Consider the following 20996-nt stretch of genomic DNA (forward strand, 5'->3'; position numbering starts at 1 on the left):
CACGAATGAAATTGGAAGGATTATTAGAAACTTTTATCAACAGCTTTATGCCAATAAATTAACAATCTGGAAGGGATGGAGGCCTCCCTGGAAACCTATAAACTACCAAGACTAAAACAGGAAGAAATTGATTTTTTAAATAGGCCAATTAATTATGAAGAGATTGAAACAGTGATAAACAACCTTCCAAATAATAAAACTCCAGGCCCAGACGGTTTTCCTGGGGAATTCTACCAAACATTCAAAGAAGAAATAATACCTATTCTCCTAAAGCTATTTCAAAAAATAGAAACAGAAGGAAAGCTACCAAACTCATTCTATGAGGCTAATATTACCTTGATCCCCAAACCAGGCAAAGACCCCCTCAAAAAGGAGAATTACAGACCGATTTCTCTAATGAATATGGATGCCAAAATCCTCAACAAGATCCTGGCTAATAGAATCCAATGGTACATTAAAAGGATTATCCATCATGACCAAGTGGGATTCATACCTGGGATGCAAGCATGGTTCAACACTCGCAAATCAATCAATGTGATACATCATATCAACAAGAAAAGACTCAAGAACCATATGATCCTCTCAATTGATGCAGAAAAAGCATTTGACAAAATACAGCATCCTTTCCTGATTAAAACCCTTCAGAGTGTAGGAATAGAGGGTACATTTCTCAATCTCATAAAAGCCATCTATGAAAAGCCTACTGCAAGCATTATTCTCAATGGGGAAAAGCTGGAAGCCTTTCCCTTAAGATCAGGAACACGACAAGGATGCCCACTCTCGCCACTATTAATTAACATAGTACTAGAGGTCCTTGCAACAGCAATCAGACAACAAAAAGGGATAAAAGGTATCCAAATCGGCAAAGAAGAAGTCAAACTGTCTCTCTTTGCAGATGACATGATACTCTATATGGAAAACCCAAAGGAATCCACTCCCAAACTATTAGAAGTTATAGAACAATTCAGTAAGGTGGCAGGATACAAAATCAATGCCCAGAAATCAGTTGCATTTCTATACACGAATAACGAGACTGAAGAAAGAGAAATTAGGGAATCCATCCCATTTACAATAACACCAAAAACCATGCGTTACCTTGGAATTAACTTAACCAGAGACGTAAAGGACCTATATCCTAGAAACTATAGATCACTTTTGAAAGATATTGAGGAAGACATAAAAAGATGGAAAAATATTCCATGCTCATGGATTGGAAGAATTAACATAGTTAAAATGTCCATACTACCCAGAGCAATCTACACTTTCAATGCTATCCCGATCAAAATACCGAGGACATTTTTCAAAGAACTGGAACAAATAGTCCTTAAATTTGTATGGAANATCCAAGATCTACAAAGAACTTCTCAAACTCAATACACGAGAAACAAATAAACAAATCATAAAATGGGCAGAAGATATGAACAGACACTTTTCCAATGAAGACATACAAATGGCTAACAGACACATGAAAAAATGTTCAAAATCATTAGCCATCAGGGAAATTCAAATCAAAACCACACTGAGATACCACCTTACGCCAGTTAGAATGGCAAAGATAGACAAGGCAAGAAACAACAATTGTTGGAGAGGATGTGGAGAAAGGGGATCCCTCCTACATTGTTGGTGGGAATGCAAGTTGGTACAGCCACTCTGGAAAACAGTGTGGAGGTCCCTTAAAAAGTTAAAAATTGAACTACCCTATGACCCAGCCATTGCACTACTGGGTGTTTACCCCAAAGATACAGACGTAGTGAAGAGAAGGGCCATATGCACCCCAATGTTCATAGCAGCATTGTCCACAATAGCTAAATCGTGGAAGGAGCCAAGATGCCCTTCAACAGATGACTGGATTAAGAAGCTGTGGTCCATATATACAATGGAATATTACTCAGCTATCAGAAAGAATGATTTCTCAACATTTGCTGCAACATGGACGCACTGGAGGAGATAATGCTAAGTGAAATAAGTCAAGCAGAGAAAGACAATTATCATATGGTTTCTCTCATCTATGGAACATAAGAACTAGAAAGATCGGTAGGAGAAGAAAGGGATAAAGAAAGGGGGGGTCATCAGAAGGGGGAATGAAGCATGAGAGATTATGGACTGTGAGAAACAAACTGAGGGCTTCAAAGAGGAGGGGTGTGGGGGAATGGGATAGGCTGGTGATGGGTAGTAAGCAGGGCACGTATTGCATGGTGCACTGGGTGTTATACGCAACTAATGAATCATGGAACTTTACATCAAAAACCAGNAAACCAGGGATGTACTGTATGGTGACTAACATAATAAAATAAAAAAAATAAAACCAGGGATGTACTGTATGGTGACTAACATAATATGATAAATAAACATAAAAAAAAAAAAAAGATCCCAGGGTCCTGGGATCAAGTCCCTCATTGGGCTCCTTGCTCCGTGAGGAGCCTGCTTCTCCTTCTTCCTGCTGCTTCCTTTGCTAGTGCTCTCTCTTTCTCTCTCTGACAAATAAATAAATAAAATCTTTAAAAAAATTTTTTTTAAGGAGGCTGCACGCCCAGCATGGAGCCCAACTTGGGGCTTGATCTCACGACCCTGAGATCAAGATCTGAGATGAGATCACCCAGGCACGCTCCTAACTATTTACTTTTTAAATTTCTTTCTGTTTGCATATTTGCTTAAGGTGTTTACCTTAAAAGTATTAAAAGTTATAGCTAAAAATGTTTCACATTTTATATTCAACACCATAAGGACTGTAGAATGTTTTAACTCTGAATCTTGCCTTTCACCTTCAGTTTGATAACTAGTTTCATCCTGTGTTTATTTTCTAAATTTGGTAATTTTCTATAATCAGTGTTTACTTAGATTTACCAGTGTTCTATTAGTTTCTTTGCTCATCATTGATTCTTACATTCTGATCTTTTCTTCCAGGTTTACTACCTTCTGGGTCTGTAAGTGGGAAATTCTCTTAGTCTTGGTTTGAAAATGTCTTTATCCTCACCTTTGAATGCTAGTTTCATTGGATAGAGAATTCTAGATTAACAAATATTTTCCTCCACCCTTTTGAGGATATTGTTGCATTATCCTCTGGCATCCACTGCTTGTGACAGGAAGCCAGCTTTGTCTACATATCTGTCTTTGTAGGTAGTGTGACTTTCAGCCTCATCCCAAACATTCAGAGAACCCAGGGCAAAATTACAAATGGAGGCCCACATACAATATGTCTTAAAAAATTTAAGTTCTAGGGGCGCCTGGGTGGCACAGCGGTTAAGCGTCTGCCTTCGGCTCAGGGCGTGATCCCGGCGTTATGGGATCCAGCCCCACATCAGGCTCCTTTGCTATGAGCCCTGCTTCTTCCTCTCCCACTCCCCCTGCTTGTGTTCCCTCTCTCGCTGGCTGTCTCTATCTCTGTTGAATAATTAAATAAAAATTTAAAAAAAAAAATTTAAGTTCTAAAACAAGCTAACGATTTGTTAAATAAAATATGTTCTATCCTCCTATCTTGACAAATACAGCCTTTTAAGGACCTGGATGACCAAGCCTTGAATTTAGGATTCTTGGAATCCTTCGGGGGGTGGGGAGAGATCACCACCCTGGCCTCTGCCTCCCAGCTCACCCTCCTTGTTTCCCAATCCTGACTCCATCCCACACTACAAGGGGCTTCACACACATGCCTGCGGACACTCTATTTCCAAGCCCTACAAACAGCCTCTCCCCAGACACCCCATGGCCCTGAGGGTGTGCAGTCTGTTCTTGGGGGTTGGACATAGGGGACAGGGCCACGAAGGTCCTGAAAGTGGGTTGGAATTGTCTGGTCAGGGAATTCTAGGTCTTGGGCACCTGGAACATGGTTTGGAGGAAAAGGGCAAACTTTGGGTCATGTTTCTTGACGTTGTAATAACCTCCTTAATGGTTTCCTCCCATCCAACCTGCTCTCTGCCCTGTATCAGAGAGAATTTTAAAAATGTAAACCACAGCATTTTACTGTCTCCTAAAAAATCCTTTAAAGGCCTCCTATTGCATTTGAAATAAAATCCTTTAAAAGGCTGCAAAGCTCTAAGTGATACTTCAACATGCCATGCTCTTTGGGAAGAGGCTTCATCCAAAAATTTCTGTTTCTGAAACATACTCTCCTACCTGCTCCTCACATGGCCGACTTCAGTCTGTTGTATGGTTCCTGGCTTAAACGCCGCCTCCTCTCTAAGTACAACTTCCCTGTCATTTGCTATCACTGCATCTTGTTTATTTCCTTCAGAGTACAAATAACAAATGTGTTCACCTATTTGTCTTCTCCTCCACACTGTCCTCTGCACAGGGAAGACTGTCACATATAAGTTGATTCTGAGATGGAGATTAGCGCAAAGGGAGTTATTAGTCTAATCAACACCTGTTGAACAAAAGAAAGCAAGATGGGGCATCCATCAGGCAGCAGACCCCAGAAAGGGGCCCGACTTTGGGCAAAGCAGTTCTTTAAGCTGAAGCACTTCCATAGAGGGCTGACAGCTCCGGTCTGGACAGGGCAGTAGAGCACCCAAGTGGTCCATGCCTTGTGCAGATGTGCTTTCCTCACATGAGTTCTGGAAGTAGCTTCTTGCAGAACTCCAGCGGCCCTGTTCCCTGGGGGGTAACTTATAAAAGGAAGGTTAGTAGGTGAACTACACCCCATGCTGTTGTAGCTGGCATTAGGCTGCAACCAATACTCATCCTCTCTCTCTTCTGTGGTCCATTCCAGATTCTCTTCACTGTTGATTAGCACCTCTGAAGGTTCAGGTGACTTACGTAGTGGAGTGACAGATTCTTAAAGCTGATGAGTTCCAGTTCCTGTTTATCATGTCCTTCTCAGGCTGCACCTGCAGCACTTGTCCATTTGCCATCAAAATTGCGCAAGTACTAAAAGATGTCCTAGTTGATTACCGGGATGCCAAACATAAGCCTCCCTGTCTCCACTATGTAATTGTAGCTCTACTGCCTCTTGATGATAAGAGTCAGCTACTCCCATGAGGCTCTTTTTCTTGCCTGCTGGTCTTTAGCATGAGGGATCCAAAATGCTGGGTGGTGGTATAGCTTAAAGTTCATTGAAAACTCTTGCTGTGTTTCCTGGTAGAAATGTTTCCCCTTTGGGAACTAAGACCTTTAAACCTGTGGTTACACTTGTAAGGATGAAAAACACAAATTCCCCAAGTGGGTCACTGGGATTGATGGTACATAGGGATGTTCCTGCTTCTACACCTTTGATCCCACTCCCAGGTATTCTGTGGGGGATAGAGCATCATACAATGGTGATTGATTCAGAGCATGACTGCATCCTGGAGAGTAGCAATTTATCCTTATGGGGTTCCATCTCCAAGCTGGTACTTCAGCCAAGCTTTCTGGATGGTATGCCGTGTGATGAGTCCAAAGTGGATTCCATGGTCATATGCCCACTTCTCCATCTCCTCTGCTATGTAATGGGTTCCTTAATTAGATGCAATGATATGTGGGATGCCATAATGGTGGATCAAATACAATATAAGCCCTTGGACAGTCATGTTGGCTGAGGCTCAGCAGGCAGGAAAGGCAAACCCAAAGAATATGAGTCTATTCATGTTGAAATGAATCACTGCCTCATCCAGGGTGGGAGGAGTCCAATATAGTTGCCTTTTCACCAAAGAGCTGTTTGGTATCCTCAAGTGATAATGCAGTATTGAGTCTCAGCAATGATTCCTGTTGCCAGCAGGTTGATCATTTGGCCATGGGAATGGTTAAATTAACCTTGGTGAGTGGGAGATCATGCTGGTGGGCCCATGTATACCTTTCCTCCTTGTTACCATGTCTTCTCTGTTCATGAATCCATTGTGCCTGTACTGGGATGGCTGATGGAAAAGCTGGCTGGCGCTAACTGGCTGAGTCATTCTACTTGGGTGTTTAATGGTTCTTCAATGGTAGATGCTCTCAGAATCCGTAAAGGAAAGGAATGGAAGCAAGATTGGGCAGAAAGAGAAAATGGGCTTCTGTATGGTCACAACCAGGGGTCAGCCAACCCTGTGGGAAGTTCTGAACCTGGGATGGTTGTTGAGAATTGTCCCTTACTGAGGTGAGGGAGTCTGGTTTTAACAGTCCCACATCGATCAGTCATTTCTTGCAAGCTGCTCCTGGAAGGGGCACGACCTTAGGTAAGGTAGCATTCTTTGGTTAAGAAAATGACTGAAGAGGTCAGTGCATAGCCTTCTCAGAAGCTGGGAGAGTAAGTCCTTCAGTCTTAAAGGAGAGATAGGCTGGTATATCATAGCTTCCACGAAAGAAACCATTACTATTTTTTTCACCAGTATATACCCAAGCTTAATACAGTGTTTAGCACACAGTAGGCATTCAAAGATCTTTTTGAATAAATAAATTACTGAAATGTCCTGCTTTCTTAGTTTGGAGTATAAAGGTCAATGTCTCACCCCATCTTCCAACATTTTACTATGAGAATTTCAAAATTTAAAGGAGAGTACAAAAACCATTTCCCAGATTTAACATTTTGTCATATTTGCTCTCTCTTTTCATGGATGAGTATGTGTATAGTATTAGTTTGGTTTTTTTGTTTGTTTGTTTGCTGAACCATTTGCAGACCTCATGACAGTCTGTCCTTAAATACCAGGTATGCATCTGCTAACAACAAGGACATTCTCAATATTACTATGATCATATCTGAATAAATAACAGAACAATTTAAAAATCACCTAATATCTAATATTCAGTTCGTATTAAATTTCCATGATTCTCCGCAAAATATCTTCTACAGCTTTAAAAAAAAATTTTCAACCATGATTCCACCCAAAGTTCATGTATTACATTTGAATATCATTTTTCTTTAGTATCTCTTAAACAGGAACTGTCCCTCTCCCCCTCTTCCCCAACCGACTTAACTTTTTGAAGAGACCAAGGCTAGGAGGGTTCTTCTCCCCCATTCTGGATTTGTCTGATTGTTCACTCATAGTGTCATTTTGTTTGTCCCAGGTAACATCACCTGCAATATTCTAAACCAATGAAGGAGCCCCATCTGAGAATATTCTTACTGCCCCCTGCAGCAGCCTAGCATCATTCCAAGAAGTCATCAAGATACATATTAATACCCAGAGGGTCAGTCCTGCTGCATAGTCAGTTGCAGTCAAAACCCTAGCTCCCTGGAAAACAAAAGACCTCATAACTCCCACCAGAAGCTGGTGGCTTCCTAATGAACCATGTTGCTCCTGGTGGTGCCGCCATTGCTAAATGAAGGTGGCCCCAGCACCGCTGCTGATGAATAAATATGGCACTGTTGGTGCACACGGTCAGTGCAGCGGTTCCATATTAACAAACTCTTTCATCTGACCAAGGGCAAGGAAGCAACTCTAAACAGAGTGTATTGGGTCACTTTTATGCAGAAGGTGGTCTTATGTAGGCGCAAAATAGACACTCAGGAGAAGTGGTGTGCTTCAGAGGGTCTCATGCCTGATCTAGGGAACAGAATAGGTTTATCTCTTTATGTCACCTGTTCAGCATAGCATCTGCCTCATTGCAGGGGAAGAAATCAACCAGCAGAGTGCTTTGCTACTTTACTTTAGCCAGCAATAAGACACTTGTTTGCTTATTTATGTGTTCATGGGGTGACAGAAAAAAGGAATTAGAATAAAAATTCTTTTTTCCAATTTCCATTACCACTTCTCTCAATCTTCCTCCCTCCCTGTTTAATGCTATAGTTATCCCAACTATAAGAGCAGAAATTGCCCCCAAAGTAGTTTGATTGATAATAATTGAGGTTGTAAAACTAATTGTGACTGATCATGTTTACCCGTTCCGTTAAGCTAATTGAAAATCGGGATGCTTGGTTGACTCTTGATTTCAGCTCAGGTCATGATCTCGGGGCTGTGAGATGGAGCCCTTCATTGGACTCTGTGCTCAGTGGAGCGTCAGCTTAGGATTCTCTCTCTCTCCCCCGCTGTCTGCCCCCCCCCACTCTCTCTTCCTCCCTCCCAAATAAATAAATCTTAAAAAAAAAAAAAAGAAAATCAAGGTGGAATCTCTTTCTAGGTAGATTCTATATTTTATTACATTTGTAAAATCCTAAGACTTATGCCATCTTCAAACCTCAAAAAATAATTATATTGTTTTTGCAGCTGTCAGAACAGATGTCTGTGTGTTACAACTGTGTATTACATAAACAAGTAAGCAATCTTATATAGTGACATAAATGTTCGCTATTTAGCCATTACAAGAGTTGATGGTTTTCTGGCTTCTTTTTTTTTTTTAAGATTTTATTTATTTATTGAGAGAGAAAGAGCACACATGCACGCATGCGCACGTGAGCAGGGAGAAGAACAGAGAGAATCTCAGGCTGACTCCCCACTGAGCATGGAGCCTGATGCAGGGCTCAATTCCATGATCCTGAGATCATGACCCGAGGCAAGAGTCAGACGCTTAACCACTGGAGTTACCCAGGCGCCTCGTTCTCTGACTTATTTCTCTCAGTCTTGACCAACCAAAAGAAAAGGCAAAGTAGAGACAATCTGGGTGCTCCCAGCTGTTTTTATTCTCTCAGAAGAACTAATTTTCAAATATTTGAAGAAGTAACTGAAATCTCTTTTAATTTTGCTTGCCCAACATCAAGAACTTTCCAGTGGCCTATGAAAAACAAGTGTTAGCCTAAGGGATTTTCAGAAGCTTTTCTCGACAAAGGAAACTGTGTAAGAGGTGTGCTCCATCAAATGTTAGCTAGTCCAACTGAAGGAAGTGGCACCGAATTGGCTGACCCACACCTGGCCAAATTGAAACTCACGGAGGAGCACAATGGAGGAAAAGGGAGCAAACAAAAGATGATGTTCTAATTTTCCATTTACTGAGAGATTACTTTTTTTAAAGATTTTATTTCTTTGACGGAAAGAGAGAAAGAGCACAAGCAGAGGCAGTGGCAGGCAGAGGGAGAAGCAGCCCTTCGCTGAGCGGGGAGCCTGAGGTAGGGCTGGATCCCAGGACCCTGGGATCATGACCTGAGCCAAGGGCAGACGCTTAACCGACCGAGCCACACCCCTCGTTAGGTTCTTGACATACTTTTTGCTAGCATAGTCATGTCTTAGCATGAACATAAGAGGGGTCCTTCCTCCCTGCTGGAGGTAGAACCCAGTTTCATCCTTAAAGTACTACCTGTAAATCGAGTTATTTAGCCCAGTAGAAAAAGTTTAGAGTGCTCTAAAATAATCTTGTTTGGAACAAGTTATTTTGCCACTTTTAGATAACAACTGCAAAGAGCTTTTGAAGCTGGACAAAGAAAGTTAAAAAATCACCTAGCACTAGTCACAGACCAATTTCAGGTTAAGAGCCTATGATTTGTCTGAGGGAAACTTAAGCCAATAAATGACACTAATGCTAATAAATATGTCAGTCTTTCAAGTACAGCAATGTTAAGCAATTAGGTTTCCTTTGGCCCAGAAGTAAACGAGGTCACCAAGTCCAGCTATATAGGGTTACTCACTTTTCCTAAATAAATAATACTGTTTCATGCCTTCCTACCTTTGAACATACTGTTCTCTCTTCTGGAAGGTCTTTCTCTCTCTTCCATCTAACTTCTATTATGTTTTATGTATTAACTTCAAATATTAACTATTATGTATTAACTTCAAATATGTTTTACAGAAGCTCTTTTGATCAGATTGTAGCCTAAAGAAATTGACCAGTTTTTGTGTGTGTGGTATTAGTTTTTTTTGAACAAAGCAGACTCAAAGAATTTTCAGTAAATTCACTGACTGCTACAACCTTGGTGGTGCCACTTCATTCAGGGGATACTGAGGGTCTACCGCATGAGCCTTCATTCAGGGGATACAGAGGGTCTACCGCATGGGCCTTCATTCAGGGGATACTGAGGGCACTGTATTAAGCCCAGAAGTCCTGAAAGACTTCATAATCTAGGGAAGAAGATAGTGATAGACAATGTACCTCTTACAGGAAATGTACAGTACATTTCTAGGCAGTGTGAGACTTACGTATCAAAATATGTAGCTGCCAGGAAATTAGGAAGAAGTTACTGCAGACACTGAATGAATTTCAATTGCTGAAGCTGTTGAATCAGGGAGGAGGATGCAGAGAAGGAAGAAAAGAGTAGGTGGTATTTGATCTGGATTTTGACAGATGAGTAGGAGACTGATGTGTACCTTGGGGTGTTGTTAAAGATAACCAGAACCCCACAATAGTTAAAGCAGTAAAACGGATTTTATTCAGGAACTATTGGCAATAGGAGAAAAGAGACCCCAGTATTACATCTGGGCTTGATTGCATGATTGTAATAGTTTCTGAATAAAATTGTTTTAATGCCTTAAGTACTGTCTGACTCTGGTTTTCTTTAAGTGGGGAGAGGGTAGTGATTCCAGGGTATTTCAGAGAGTCGTGAAAGAATAAATGAATGCAAAGACAAGTAAAGCAACTTAGGGAAAAAGTTAGTAATCCAAAGAGAGTTGAGTAGTCAAGGAAAACAAGAATTCTCTGTAGCCATAGCCTAGAGTGCTGGAAGATGTGCAAAAGCAGCCTTCTTCTAGTAGATTAACTGCCTTGTTTTGGTGATAACGTAGATATTTTTTTGTTTATTCATGGGAGTTCAAGTGGGAAAGTAAGTTTGAAAAAGATTGCTTAGAAAATTGTGCCAAGAAGTTTGGACTTTATCCTGTAGCCTATGGAGCGAAATGGAGTATTCAGAGTCTGTACAATACTTTATAAAGATGACTGTGGTCTCAAGAGATGACAGGCTAGAGCAGCATAAAGCAACCCCGACCTCAGTTTACTCATTTATAATAAGAAAATGTCTTAGGTCCCTTACAGTCCTGGGGACATGCTTGCGAGGTACGATGCCTTCCTTTCATCACCTGGGCTCTGTGCCTCACTCCCTCCTTCCTTCTGATCTTGGTCCAGTTGCCACCTTCCCTACTCTTCGGCCTAGCGCAGCTGCTCACGGACAAGTAGGAAAGGGGCGGGGGGAGGGGGAAGCGGGGAAAGACATCTCTGGAGTTAAACGAGTCTCTCCTCCGAAATCCTTTCTCCCCGACAGCCCCATCTGGGTAGCCTAGAGGGAACAGGGCGCGCCACGGGGCAGGTAGAGGAGTTTCCACTTGCTTTTCCGTCCCAGGTCCCTCCAGGATGTTAACCGGCCGTCCCTGCGGCTAACCAAGCCATCGAAGAGGGCAGCAGGAGCCAGTCCCTCGCTCGTCCATGGCTCCCTGAGACCAAAGCTTGCAACTCTGGGCAATCGCCGAGCTCCACCGCGACTCTCTGCATAGACCCCTGCGATGGAGCCCAAAGACGCCAGCTCGCCGCCGCAGCAAAGCGGGAAGCTAAGCCCGGGGGGCGCGCGCGGCGTCGGCGTCACGTGAGGCGGCCCGGCCACGTGACCCGGCGGCCCGACCCCTGGCGCCCGTCCCCCGCTCCTCCCCTTCGCCGGGCGTCCGGGCAGCTGCTCGCTGGCAGGTCTCCGGCCCGCGGGTTTTCCGAGATCCCCGCGGCTGGGCCCGGCCGGACGGCGTGAGACAGCGACTTGGCGTCCCAGGTAGCTGGTGGGGGGCGGGCCCGAGCTCGCGGGAGCCGCTTCCGCCCCTGCTCTTCTCCTTGCTCCCTTCCCCGCGGGCCGGGCTGGTGCTCCCCGTTCTCCTGCCCGTCCCCTCCCTCCGGGTGCGGGCCTCGGCCCCGGCCCCCCAGCTCCCCGGCCCCCTGGCCCCCCGCCGCGCGTTCGCGGGGCGCTGCGTCCCGGCGGATGTGTGCGCAGCCGGCACCGCACCGTTAGCACCTCTGCTGGCGTTTCTTCCGAGGAGGAGAGAAAGGGGTGGGGGTGGGGGGAGGCTAGCGAAAGTTTTCCCGGCTCCCTCTTTTTTTTTTTTTTAGCTGTTTGGAGCTCCCAGCTGAAGCCTGTTACAGCTCTCGGCGCTGTTTTGCTGAGAAGAGACCTCCCCTCCGACTCTCCTCCCCATCCTCACTCGGCCCTTCCCGAGATTTTAGCATCTCCTCCTTCACCTCCGGAGGGTAGTGGTGTGTCAAACCCTATTCTCCACTGTTTTCCTTTCCCCCACAACGCGGCTTCCGCAAAGGGGCATTCGCTTAGGGACCTTCATCCAGGACTGCGGCGAACTGAGTGAAATATTTCTCTTGTCCTGCCTCGGGTATACTACCTACCTTATTTTATAGGAGATGACCATCGAGGCATGCTCTATTCTCTTGTAAGTGGCTTTTTGTGTATATTTGTTTGCATGCGAGACATTCCGATGTCATCTTTGCAGCCCGGAATTACAGTTGTATAAAACAATATTATATTGCTTAAACAGATTTAAAGTCTTATTTGACTTTGGCCTATTTGGGGGGGGGATTATAGTTCTTGGAGGCAAACACTCAGTTTCTGAGACTGTTGTGCATTGTGGGATAGTAACATCAAAACACCAAGGTATAACATGCTGAAAGGAATGGAAAAATGAGCTAACCGTGAGGGCAGTTTATAGTGTGCTTTAAACTTTAGAAGGTATCCATTTGAAGTGAGCTCTGGGTGAATTTCATCTCTTTGAAGTGCTTTCAGGGTTAAGTAGGTAACTGTATATTTCCCTTCTGTTAATATAGCAATTAATCTGTGAGATGGATGTCTTTTAATCCATTGTGTGAATACCAGTCTATTAAGTACTTCTGGACAGGTCCTATTTCTTCTTCCCTCTAGAAGAGGAAGGATATTATTCATTAAAGAGATTTCTTCTACAGGGATTTTTATGGGTGTGATCCAAATGATCAAACTCTGGGAACTTCAGAAAACAAATAGCCTTAAAAAGCTATCAAGTTTGCACTTAAACAAAATTCTTTTAAATTTTTCAAAATAGTGCCTGTATGTTCTAGCAAGAGCTTTGGCTTCATCTTAATAATCAGCTCAAGCTGGGAAGTCTGAGACCGTGTCCTGAAAGTCACTGTGGGGAAGATGAAACTGAAAGGAAATCAAAGACCATTGTTGTTCTATTTTTTCTGTGGGTACTACATTAAACAGTAATTCATTCATCATAAGGTGTGGACGCTCAAGGATTCTAGAGTCCACCCAGGGCATTAGGACACATTTTAAGATATTCTGCGGTTAAAAAAAAAAAAACTAAAAATGTTACATGTTGTGTACATGTTGAGGAATGCACAGGAGGCATATGATGCATGTTTGAGTTTAACCACAGTAGACTTCATAGAGGTCAGTTAATCAAGTGATTAATCAAGTGACTGTCTAAATCCGTTATGTTTGACCCACAACATGGACTTAATTTTTTAAAATTTCCAAGTACATTAAGTCCACAATATAGACTTTTTTTTTTAATTTTGCAAGGAAACAAAATTTAGAAACTACAGAAGCATAGAGAAGAATGTATATCACCTATAATTATACCATCTGAAGATAACAGCAGTTAATATTTTGGGGCATACTTCCTTTATACTATACAGATTTACTGGGTTGCTGTGTTCAGATAGATTTCAGATTATAAGAGATACTGCATATCAAAATCTAGTTCATACTTGAGGGTAGGAGAGCCAATAGCAAAGGTTTGAATATTGAAGAACTTATCCAGATGTATGTAATTTTGAGTTTAGATGGAGTTTGATAGCAAGAGTTGAAATAGCTGGGGATACCTCAATTTTTTTTTTTAGTATTAGATTTTAATGAGATCATACTCATGCATACCTAATAAATCGTAAAGTGTGAAAGGACTTCAGGAGATAATGAATTTCACTTGGGAAAGACTATACTCAGGCCATTCCTGAAAGATGGTATCTATACTTCCCAGAACTCCAGGAAAGAAAATTCCATGGCTTTCCTGAGATTAGCATTCCACAGGGGCAAAAGAGTATGTTTGCTGCGATGTTCTTTTTGATGCTTAAGAAAAAGTTTTAGTTTTGGAGATGGACCAAGTCTATCCGGTTCTAGTGCTTCAGTCATGAACTCAAATATAGTGGAAACATCTAGTAATGTTGTTGACAGCTGTGGTAAAGTGTTTCCAAAGATCACTGTCAGCAGTTCCTCCCATCCCTATGCTTGACTGCTGTACGTCCCATTAAGAGATGGAGTCTATATCTGCTGCATTTGGATCTTGGAGGAGAGACCACCTGCAGAGGCCCAGCTATATGAGTGAGGCCTGTGTCAGCCTTACTTAAGCTACCGTGACCTCGTGAGGAACCTCAGCTGAGTTACTCAAAACACAGAGTTGAAAGAAATAACAAACAGCTCTTGTTTTAAGCCACTGAGTTTTGGGATGGTATGTTACTCAGCGAAAGATGATTGAAACAACAACATAGCACCTTGTGTCATAAATCCTTGATGCAAATCTGGTTCACATGTAAGTCAGTCCTAAGATGTGATCCCTGAGCACAAAATTGAGGTCAGCATATGCAGTAGTGTGCCTTAGTGATAAAACCCTGAATTATTAAATCTTTACTTCGTATTACATAAAGATGTACTTTCTGAATTAGTTTAACTGAATGCTGTGACTGTATCTTGTATTCTACAAGGTAACTGGTTACATCAAAAATCATTTTGTGTAATTGGTTATTACCAGTCTTAAGGTAACGGGTTTTAAAGGAATTACCCATTATTGAGGTGATGGGTGTATGGTGTTTTCTTGCAGTTTGCCATTTGATGAATTTAGTACCATGATTGTAGTTGTAAATACAGTACAGATGTAAGATCTGCGGTGAACACGTTTGAGAGACGCTTTGTTCTCAAGGGGCAAGAAGAGTGGATCTTATGCAAACTGTCATTTCAAATGTGTATATTACGGGACTTTCAATAAGCAGATGATCTGTCGTTCAGGAGCGCTTGTCTCATTAATGTTTAAACGAGCAACTTCCCATTCCAAGTCTGGTTAGATCAGAAAAACAAACCACTTCACTGGAGAAGAAAAACTCACAGGAGATCAGATGGGTACTTTTACAGACAGACTTAAGGTTTCCAACTTCCACTGGGCCCTCTTAGCACCTTTGTAGGTTCCTCTGGTCAGTCGTCTTTCCTCACAGGGAGAAAAAGGTGACCCCAGGAGAGAATGACCCCAAATGTACATCAAACCCACAGTGAGATACTCCTTCACACCCACTAGGGTGGCTGTAATAAAAAAGACAATACGTGTTGGCAAAGGTATGGGGAAGTTGGAACCCTTATAAATTGCTGGTGAAAGTGAAAACTGTCGAGGGAGGGGTAGAGAAAGAGAAGAGAAAAAGAGCTTCCACCTTCTGGTGCCCCAACCTTGAAACTCACCTCTCTCCGTACCTATCCTTTCCTTCTCTTGTGTCTTCACAGTAGATTCTCCCCCTTTCTACAGCTTATCTTGTTACCTCTGCTTCACATTCCACTTCCTGTTACTTTCTCAGAAACCTGATTCAGTGGTTATGTCCAGTCCTTACCTTTTTCTCTCCTGGCTCCATCCCATTGACATGTAAACATTGTTCAGTCTCTGGGAGCACCTGACTGGCTCAGTCCAAAGAGCATGTGACTCTTGGTCTTGGGGTTGTGAGTTCGAGCCCCACATTGGGTATAGAAATTACTTGAAAATAAAATCATTAAAAAGCATTTTTTTTAAGTCTCTGACATGTTTAAAACAAAGAGATCACCCCACGTATATCCTTCAACCCCAGTCCATCTTACATTTACTGCCTCGCTATTTCTCTTTTCCTTCACAAACTTCATCGTGAACAGGTTGTTTATATTCATTGTTTCCTCTCCTTCACCTTTCACATGCTCCTCAACCTGATGCAGTTGGGCCTTGTCCACCCACAACTTCACCCAAACCCTTCTTGTGGAAGTCGCCAGTGATTCTTGTTAAATCCAGTGGGCCTTTCTTTTGTCCTTACCTCGTTTGGTCTCAGCAGCATTAGACCCTGACACTACCTCTCTGTGTGATACTCGTGTCCCGAGGCTTCGGGACACTGTTTGCTCCTGGTTTTCTTTCTACTCTGCCTGTTCCTTCACAGACTCTTCTGCAGGGGTATTTCTTGTCTGTCTGCTGTTGGATTTAGAGTTCTTTCTGAGAGCCTGTTCTCTCCTTCCTCCATAGACTTTTCCCTGGGTGATCTCATGCCAAATTTCCAAATCTCCAATCCAGATCTTCATCTTTGGATTTATAAATCTACCGATTGGACATATCCACTCTGATATCCCATAGGTAGCTACACTTAAAGTGTCCAGGGTAGAATTCCTCATCCCCCTCCAAAATTGGCTGTGTTCTCTGTTCTAGTGAGTGGACCACAGTTCACTCATTACTTCAGCTCCCTTTCCCTTATTCAGCTCCTTTCCTCCAGTCATTTGCAGAAGCCTCTGGAGTCTGTCTCCTGTCCAGGTTTCTCCATTTCCGTTTCCTCGGTACAGGCTGCCTTCTTTCCTGCCTTACCGCAGCCACCTTAGGCTCCCTGAGTTTCTTTCTCTTCATCCCCATCTGCTCTCTACGTTCAGCCAAAGTAATCTTTAACAGACCTACATCTAATCACGCCACTTCCCTGCTTAAGGTCTTTCAGTGATTAACTGTTGCTCTTAGGATAAAGGCTAAGCTTTTTGGCTACAGCCATGCTAAATTTCTTTCAGTACCTCCACCTGGCATATACATTCACTCTTCCCTGCCTGTCTTCTCACAGGTAGTTGACACTTCCCGATTCTGGCGTTCCCATGGCATTCACACAACCCCATCAGAGCAGTGGCCATTCTGGTGAACATCTGTTTATGTGCCTAGACCCCTCTGACCCCCATGTCAGTTCTGCTAGGGGCAGGGGAGGGGGCTGTGGTATTGGCTTTGTGTCCTTTTTACCTATAGTTCATCCAGTAAATGTTTATTGAATGAATACAGTATGGTTCTGCCTGTCCCCTGCTGGAATGTTAATTTGGCTTTAGGCCATCGCAGGGTATGTTTGATACTTTTAGTACGACAGAGACTGGTAGATGAAATCACATTAGAGCTGTTCACATAGGAAAGGTTCATGATACCATAAATGGATTTGAGCTTGGATCCCTCTATTCCAGCCTTGAACATATTAGAAAAAATAAAATGAAGTATTACTGTGTTCTATCCATTTCTTTAGCCTTTTGATCCTTTAGCCTTTTATGAGATCCATTTTACAAAGCTTTGTCTGTTTGTTGCAATGAAGAACAAAACTGTAGAAGTTATTTCAAATCATTAAAGTTTCTGGTTTCCTTTTATAAATAGAAGTATCTCATAAAAGTAGTACTTTTATAGGACTGCAGTCAGCTTCACAACCCTGGATATCTTTTTTTTTTTTTTTTTCCTGCTAATACTATTGCCACTTGGGTTGTTTGCTTTTCTAACCTGAGCACATGGCTTCAGTTGAATTATTTCTTCACTTAAAATGAGCTGTCAGATTCTCTGTGTCCTAGAATTGCCTAAAGCTTCTGTGCAATGAAATGAGAGTGGCCCCTTGGATGATGGGGATAAAGACTAGCTTCCAGAGGCCATAATTGCAAATTGTGTTTCAAGTAAAGTAACTTCCTGGCAGTTGGAAGGTGACATATGTCCCCTCCAGTGAGTAACAAATTTGAACAAAACTGATGAGGCAGAGGGCAGTCACTATGTTAGGACGTTCTAAAACATCAGTCTGTTTTTCAGTGAAGGTAGGATTACCTTGCCACCTGTTCATCTACATCTTTACGAAGGCTAGCATAAACTCTTTTGGAGAATGCCATATTCTTGGAGCCCCTTTGTCTTTATGGAATTTGTCAAGTATTCAGGACATTCCCTTTCATTCTGCTAGTAAGGTAAGCTTGCAGAAAAGAGAAGTGGATGACAGCTGTTCTAGCAGCTGGGGCAGTAAAATATCAGTATTTCGGTACATCTCTGAAACTTTCCTTCTTTACAGTACTTATACCATAGAACTGGTGCAGTAGTTTTAAAGTGTATTTTTATTTAGGGGTGCCTGGGTGGCTCAGGGTCCTGGAATCCAGCTCTGCATCAGGCTTCCTGCCCAGCAGGGAGTCTGCTCCTCCTCCTCCCTCTGCCCCTCCCCCTGGCTTGTGTGCACATGCTCGCTCTCAAATAAATGAATTAAATCTTTAAAAAAATGTATTTTTCATAAAATTTTGAGGCCGAGTCTATCTTAGAGGCCTGTGTGGACCTTGGAACTACAGTTGATGTCTAAGTCAGAGGTATCGCATCTGTTCAGTCTCAAAAAGCTCATCAGAATAAGCATGGAAGAAATCAATGAGAGTAACATTTGTCTCTTCTGTAACTCGAGAGGTTTCTTGAATTTATTTTGCTGTAGCATAGAAGTATGACATGACAAGCTGTGAAGTTGCACCCCAAAAGTTTACCTAAAACCCTAGAACTCATCTGTTTGAAAGTTTTACTAGAATTGAAATACAGTACCCCAAAATAGAGAAAGATGGCTACACACTTAAATCTTTTGTGCTCAGGAGGCTCAGTCGGTTAAGCGTCTGCTTTCAGCTCAGGTGATCGAGTCCCACATCAGGCTCCTGCTCAGTGGGGAGCCTGTTTCTCCCTCTGCCTGCTGCTCCCCCTGCTTGTGCTCTCTCTGTCAAATAAATAAAATCTTTTTTTTTTTAAAGATTTTATTTATTTGAGAGAGAGAGGGAATGAGCGAGAGAGAGCACAAACCAGGGGGAGAGGCAGAGGGAGAAGCAGACTCCCTGCTGAGCAGGGAGCCTGATGACCCTGAGATCTTGACCTGAGCTGAAGGCAGATGCTTAACTGAGCCATCCAGGTGCCCTTAAATCAAATCTTAAAAAAGAAAACAAAACAAAAAACTTTTGTGCTCAAACAGGAACTTCCATTGGTGAAAAAGGAAGAAAGTTATGAAAAACACTCATTCCTGCAGGAAACTGGGTGATCTTCACTGAGGAAATGCTTACATTTTATGATCTGCTAGAATGCTAAAAATTTTATTTCTGGGATTTCATTAGCAGTTTTTAGGATATATTATTTTCATATAGTTTTAACTGTTGTGCAAATGATTTTTTTCCATTTATACGTTGATATGTATCACATGGACCATATATTTGTGTGTGGTATTCCGTTGTTTGTGTGGTTATTCTACTTGTGTTCTAGGTTTCCACTTCCTAGGATCTTTCTATTAGAAAATAATCTCAGGGGGCGCCTGGGTGGCACAGCGGTTAAGCATCTGCCTTCAGCTCAGGGCGTGATCCCAGCGTTCTGGGATCGAGCCCCACATCAGGCTCCTCCGCTATGAGCCTGCTTCTTCTTCTCCCACTCCCCCTGCTTGTGTTCCCTCTCTCGCTGGCTGTCTCTGTCAAATAAATAAATAAATAAATAAATAAATAAATAAAAAGAAAATAATCTCAGAGCCAGGGACCATGAATGTATTGCTCTTTATGATTTCCCCCAGCATTCTTGGTGTGTAGGGTCATTGTCAGAAGAAGAATTAATGCGTGCTATTATGTTGTTGACATTATCATGCAGTAGTGCTTTTTTGGTAAGGCATCTTAGACTTTATCAATAGCTCAGTAACTATAAATAAATTCCTGTTGTAAGGCAGCTTAGCAACTTAAGCTGATAACAAATAATTACCCATCCAGTTTATGAAAACGGAAAAACCTCTGTTAGAGATTTTCAGTGTACATGTAAGTGCTTTAATTTAAATAAATTTTTTTGCAATTAAAAAAATCTTTTTTCATATTTGATATAGCTGTTTCAAATAGCCTATACCAGGCTATATCTTGCATTCTAAAGAGCATACAGGCCACTTTTGAACAGATTGATTCAGCGTTCAGAGTCCTTTATGTTTACTGTGACAATATCAGCTTCTATGATAAGGAATGATGCAAGCTCGCTTCATGCTCCCAGAATGACAGCAGAAGAGTCAGAATCTTGGTGCTAACGACTTCCGCAGGGCTGTTCACACTATTCTGACCTCTTTTCCTTAGCACGCTTTTAGGCCAGCAGAAGGCAGGTTCTGAGGTGTACTTTCCCATTGGTTGCGTCCATCTCCTTTGTTGCCAAATACGTGCTGGTTAGAACGAGGGTTGAGATCTGCGGAAGCCCCATCTTTGTAAGTCATAATTCTATTTTCTGGTGTTTCTGAGAGCATTGTTCTTTCAAAAACAAAGTTTTCCTGGACTAGTTTCTCCATTTCCTGTTCTTTTTTTAAAATTTTGTAAATGTATTCAAATATCTTTTTTGCTAGATCAGTAAAGCAAACCTTCCTTTAACAGTTACCTGGTTCCTAGGGGATGAGAAGATAAATGTGCTCTTAGAGGGATCAAAAGATTGTTTGCTACATTACTCCTTTAGAGTTCCAGTTCTAAATGTAGATTTCTAAAATTGGAAGGTCTGTGTTTGTCCTCTGGACTAAATTTGCTTTCAGAGTGTAAAATAAAATAACCTTTACTTCTCCATGCCATGAGCTTTCTGAGGGACAGTGCTGGTCACTAGGAAAAGCCACCCAGGGAATGGGATTTTGATCTGTAGTACGAATGAACACAGAAAAAGTGTGTAGGAATATGGGATATATTTTCAAGTGCTAAAGAAAATATGGAGATCCAAGTGAGTTGGCATATTATCCTCTGAAGGCGTTAAAACTCTTTTCCATCCTCTGCTTTCATTTCTCATTTCTGTTCTTCTATTCTTGCTCTATTTCCATATGGCAAAAAAAGCCAAGAAATCATTGATTCACCTATTAATGCACAGTGAGTGACAATTGAGGCTGAACATATCAATGCTTTTTATGAGAAAGTACTTCCTAAGTAATGGGCAGAAAAAATGTTGCAAAAAGAAAAAAGATTATCTTACTGAAGTACTTCAGAGGTGATTATTTAATATAACAGACATGCTAATTACAACTCATTTTTATGATTATCAGTCAAGCCCTAGAAGGACTGGTCATCATAACAAATAGTTGTTTTAGTTTGAATTGCTGTATATGCTGGAAAGTTCTAAGAAGGCTATGTGTCTTTTAGAAATGTTCCATTTAGGATTTTGTTTAATCTGAACTTGCCTTCCCAAGACAAAATTAATGAATTATGATTGTACTTTTTCAAAAATATTTTTTAGGACTGAAACACTTTT

At 42.0% G+C, this 20996-nt stretch overlaps 1 protein-coding gene across 10 annotated transcripts in view; it reads left to right on the top strand.

Annotated features, from left to right (window-relative positions):
• Positions 1–20996, top strand: part of RCBTB1 (RCC1 and BTB domain containing protein 1) — a 91832-nt gene that overhangs the window by 11954 nt on the left and 58882 nt on the right. The window contains exons 1-2 of one of the 10 annotated variants that reach the window (XM_034665135.1): positions 11327–11503; positions 12136–12167. The exons of 2 other annotated variants lie outside the window; for them this stretch is intronic. The gene's annotated coding sequence lies outside the window, so the exon portion shown is untranslated. Of the gene's footprint in view, positions 1–11325; positions 11504–12135; positions 12168–20996 lie in introns of those variants that run through there. 7 more of the 10 variants (XM_034665133.1, XM_034665137.1, XM_034665132.1 and 4 more) reach the window with 7 other exon arrangements.

Source organism: Ailuropoda melanoleuca, chromosome 7, assembly GCF_002007445.2.
Source record: "Ailuropoda melanoleuca isolate Jingjing chromosome 7, ASM200744v2, whole genome shotgun sequence".
NCBI classification, from domain to species: Eukaryota; Metazoa; Chordata; class Mammalia; order Carnivora; family Ursidae; genus Ailuropoda; species Ailuropoda melanoleuca.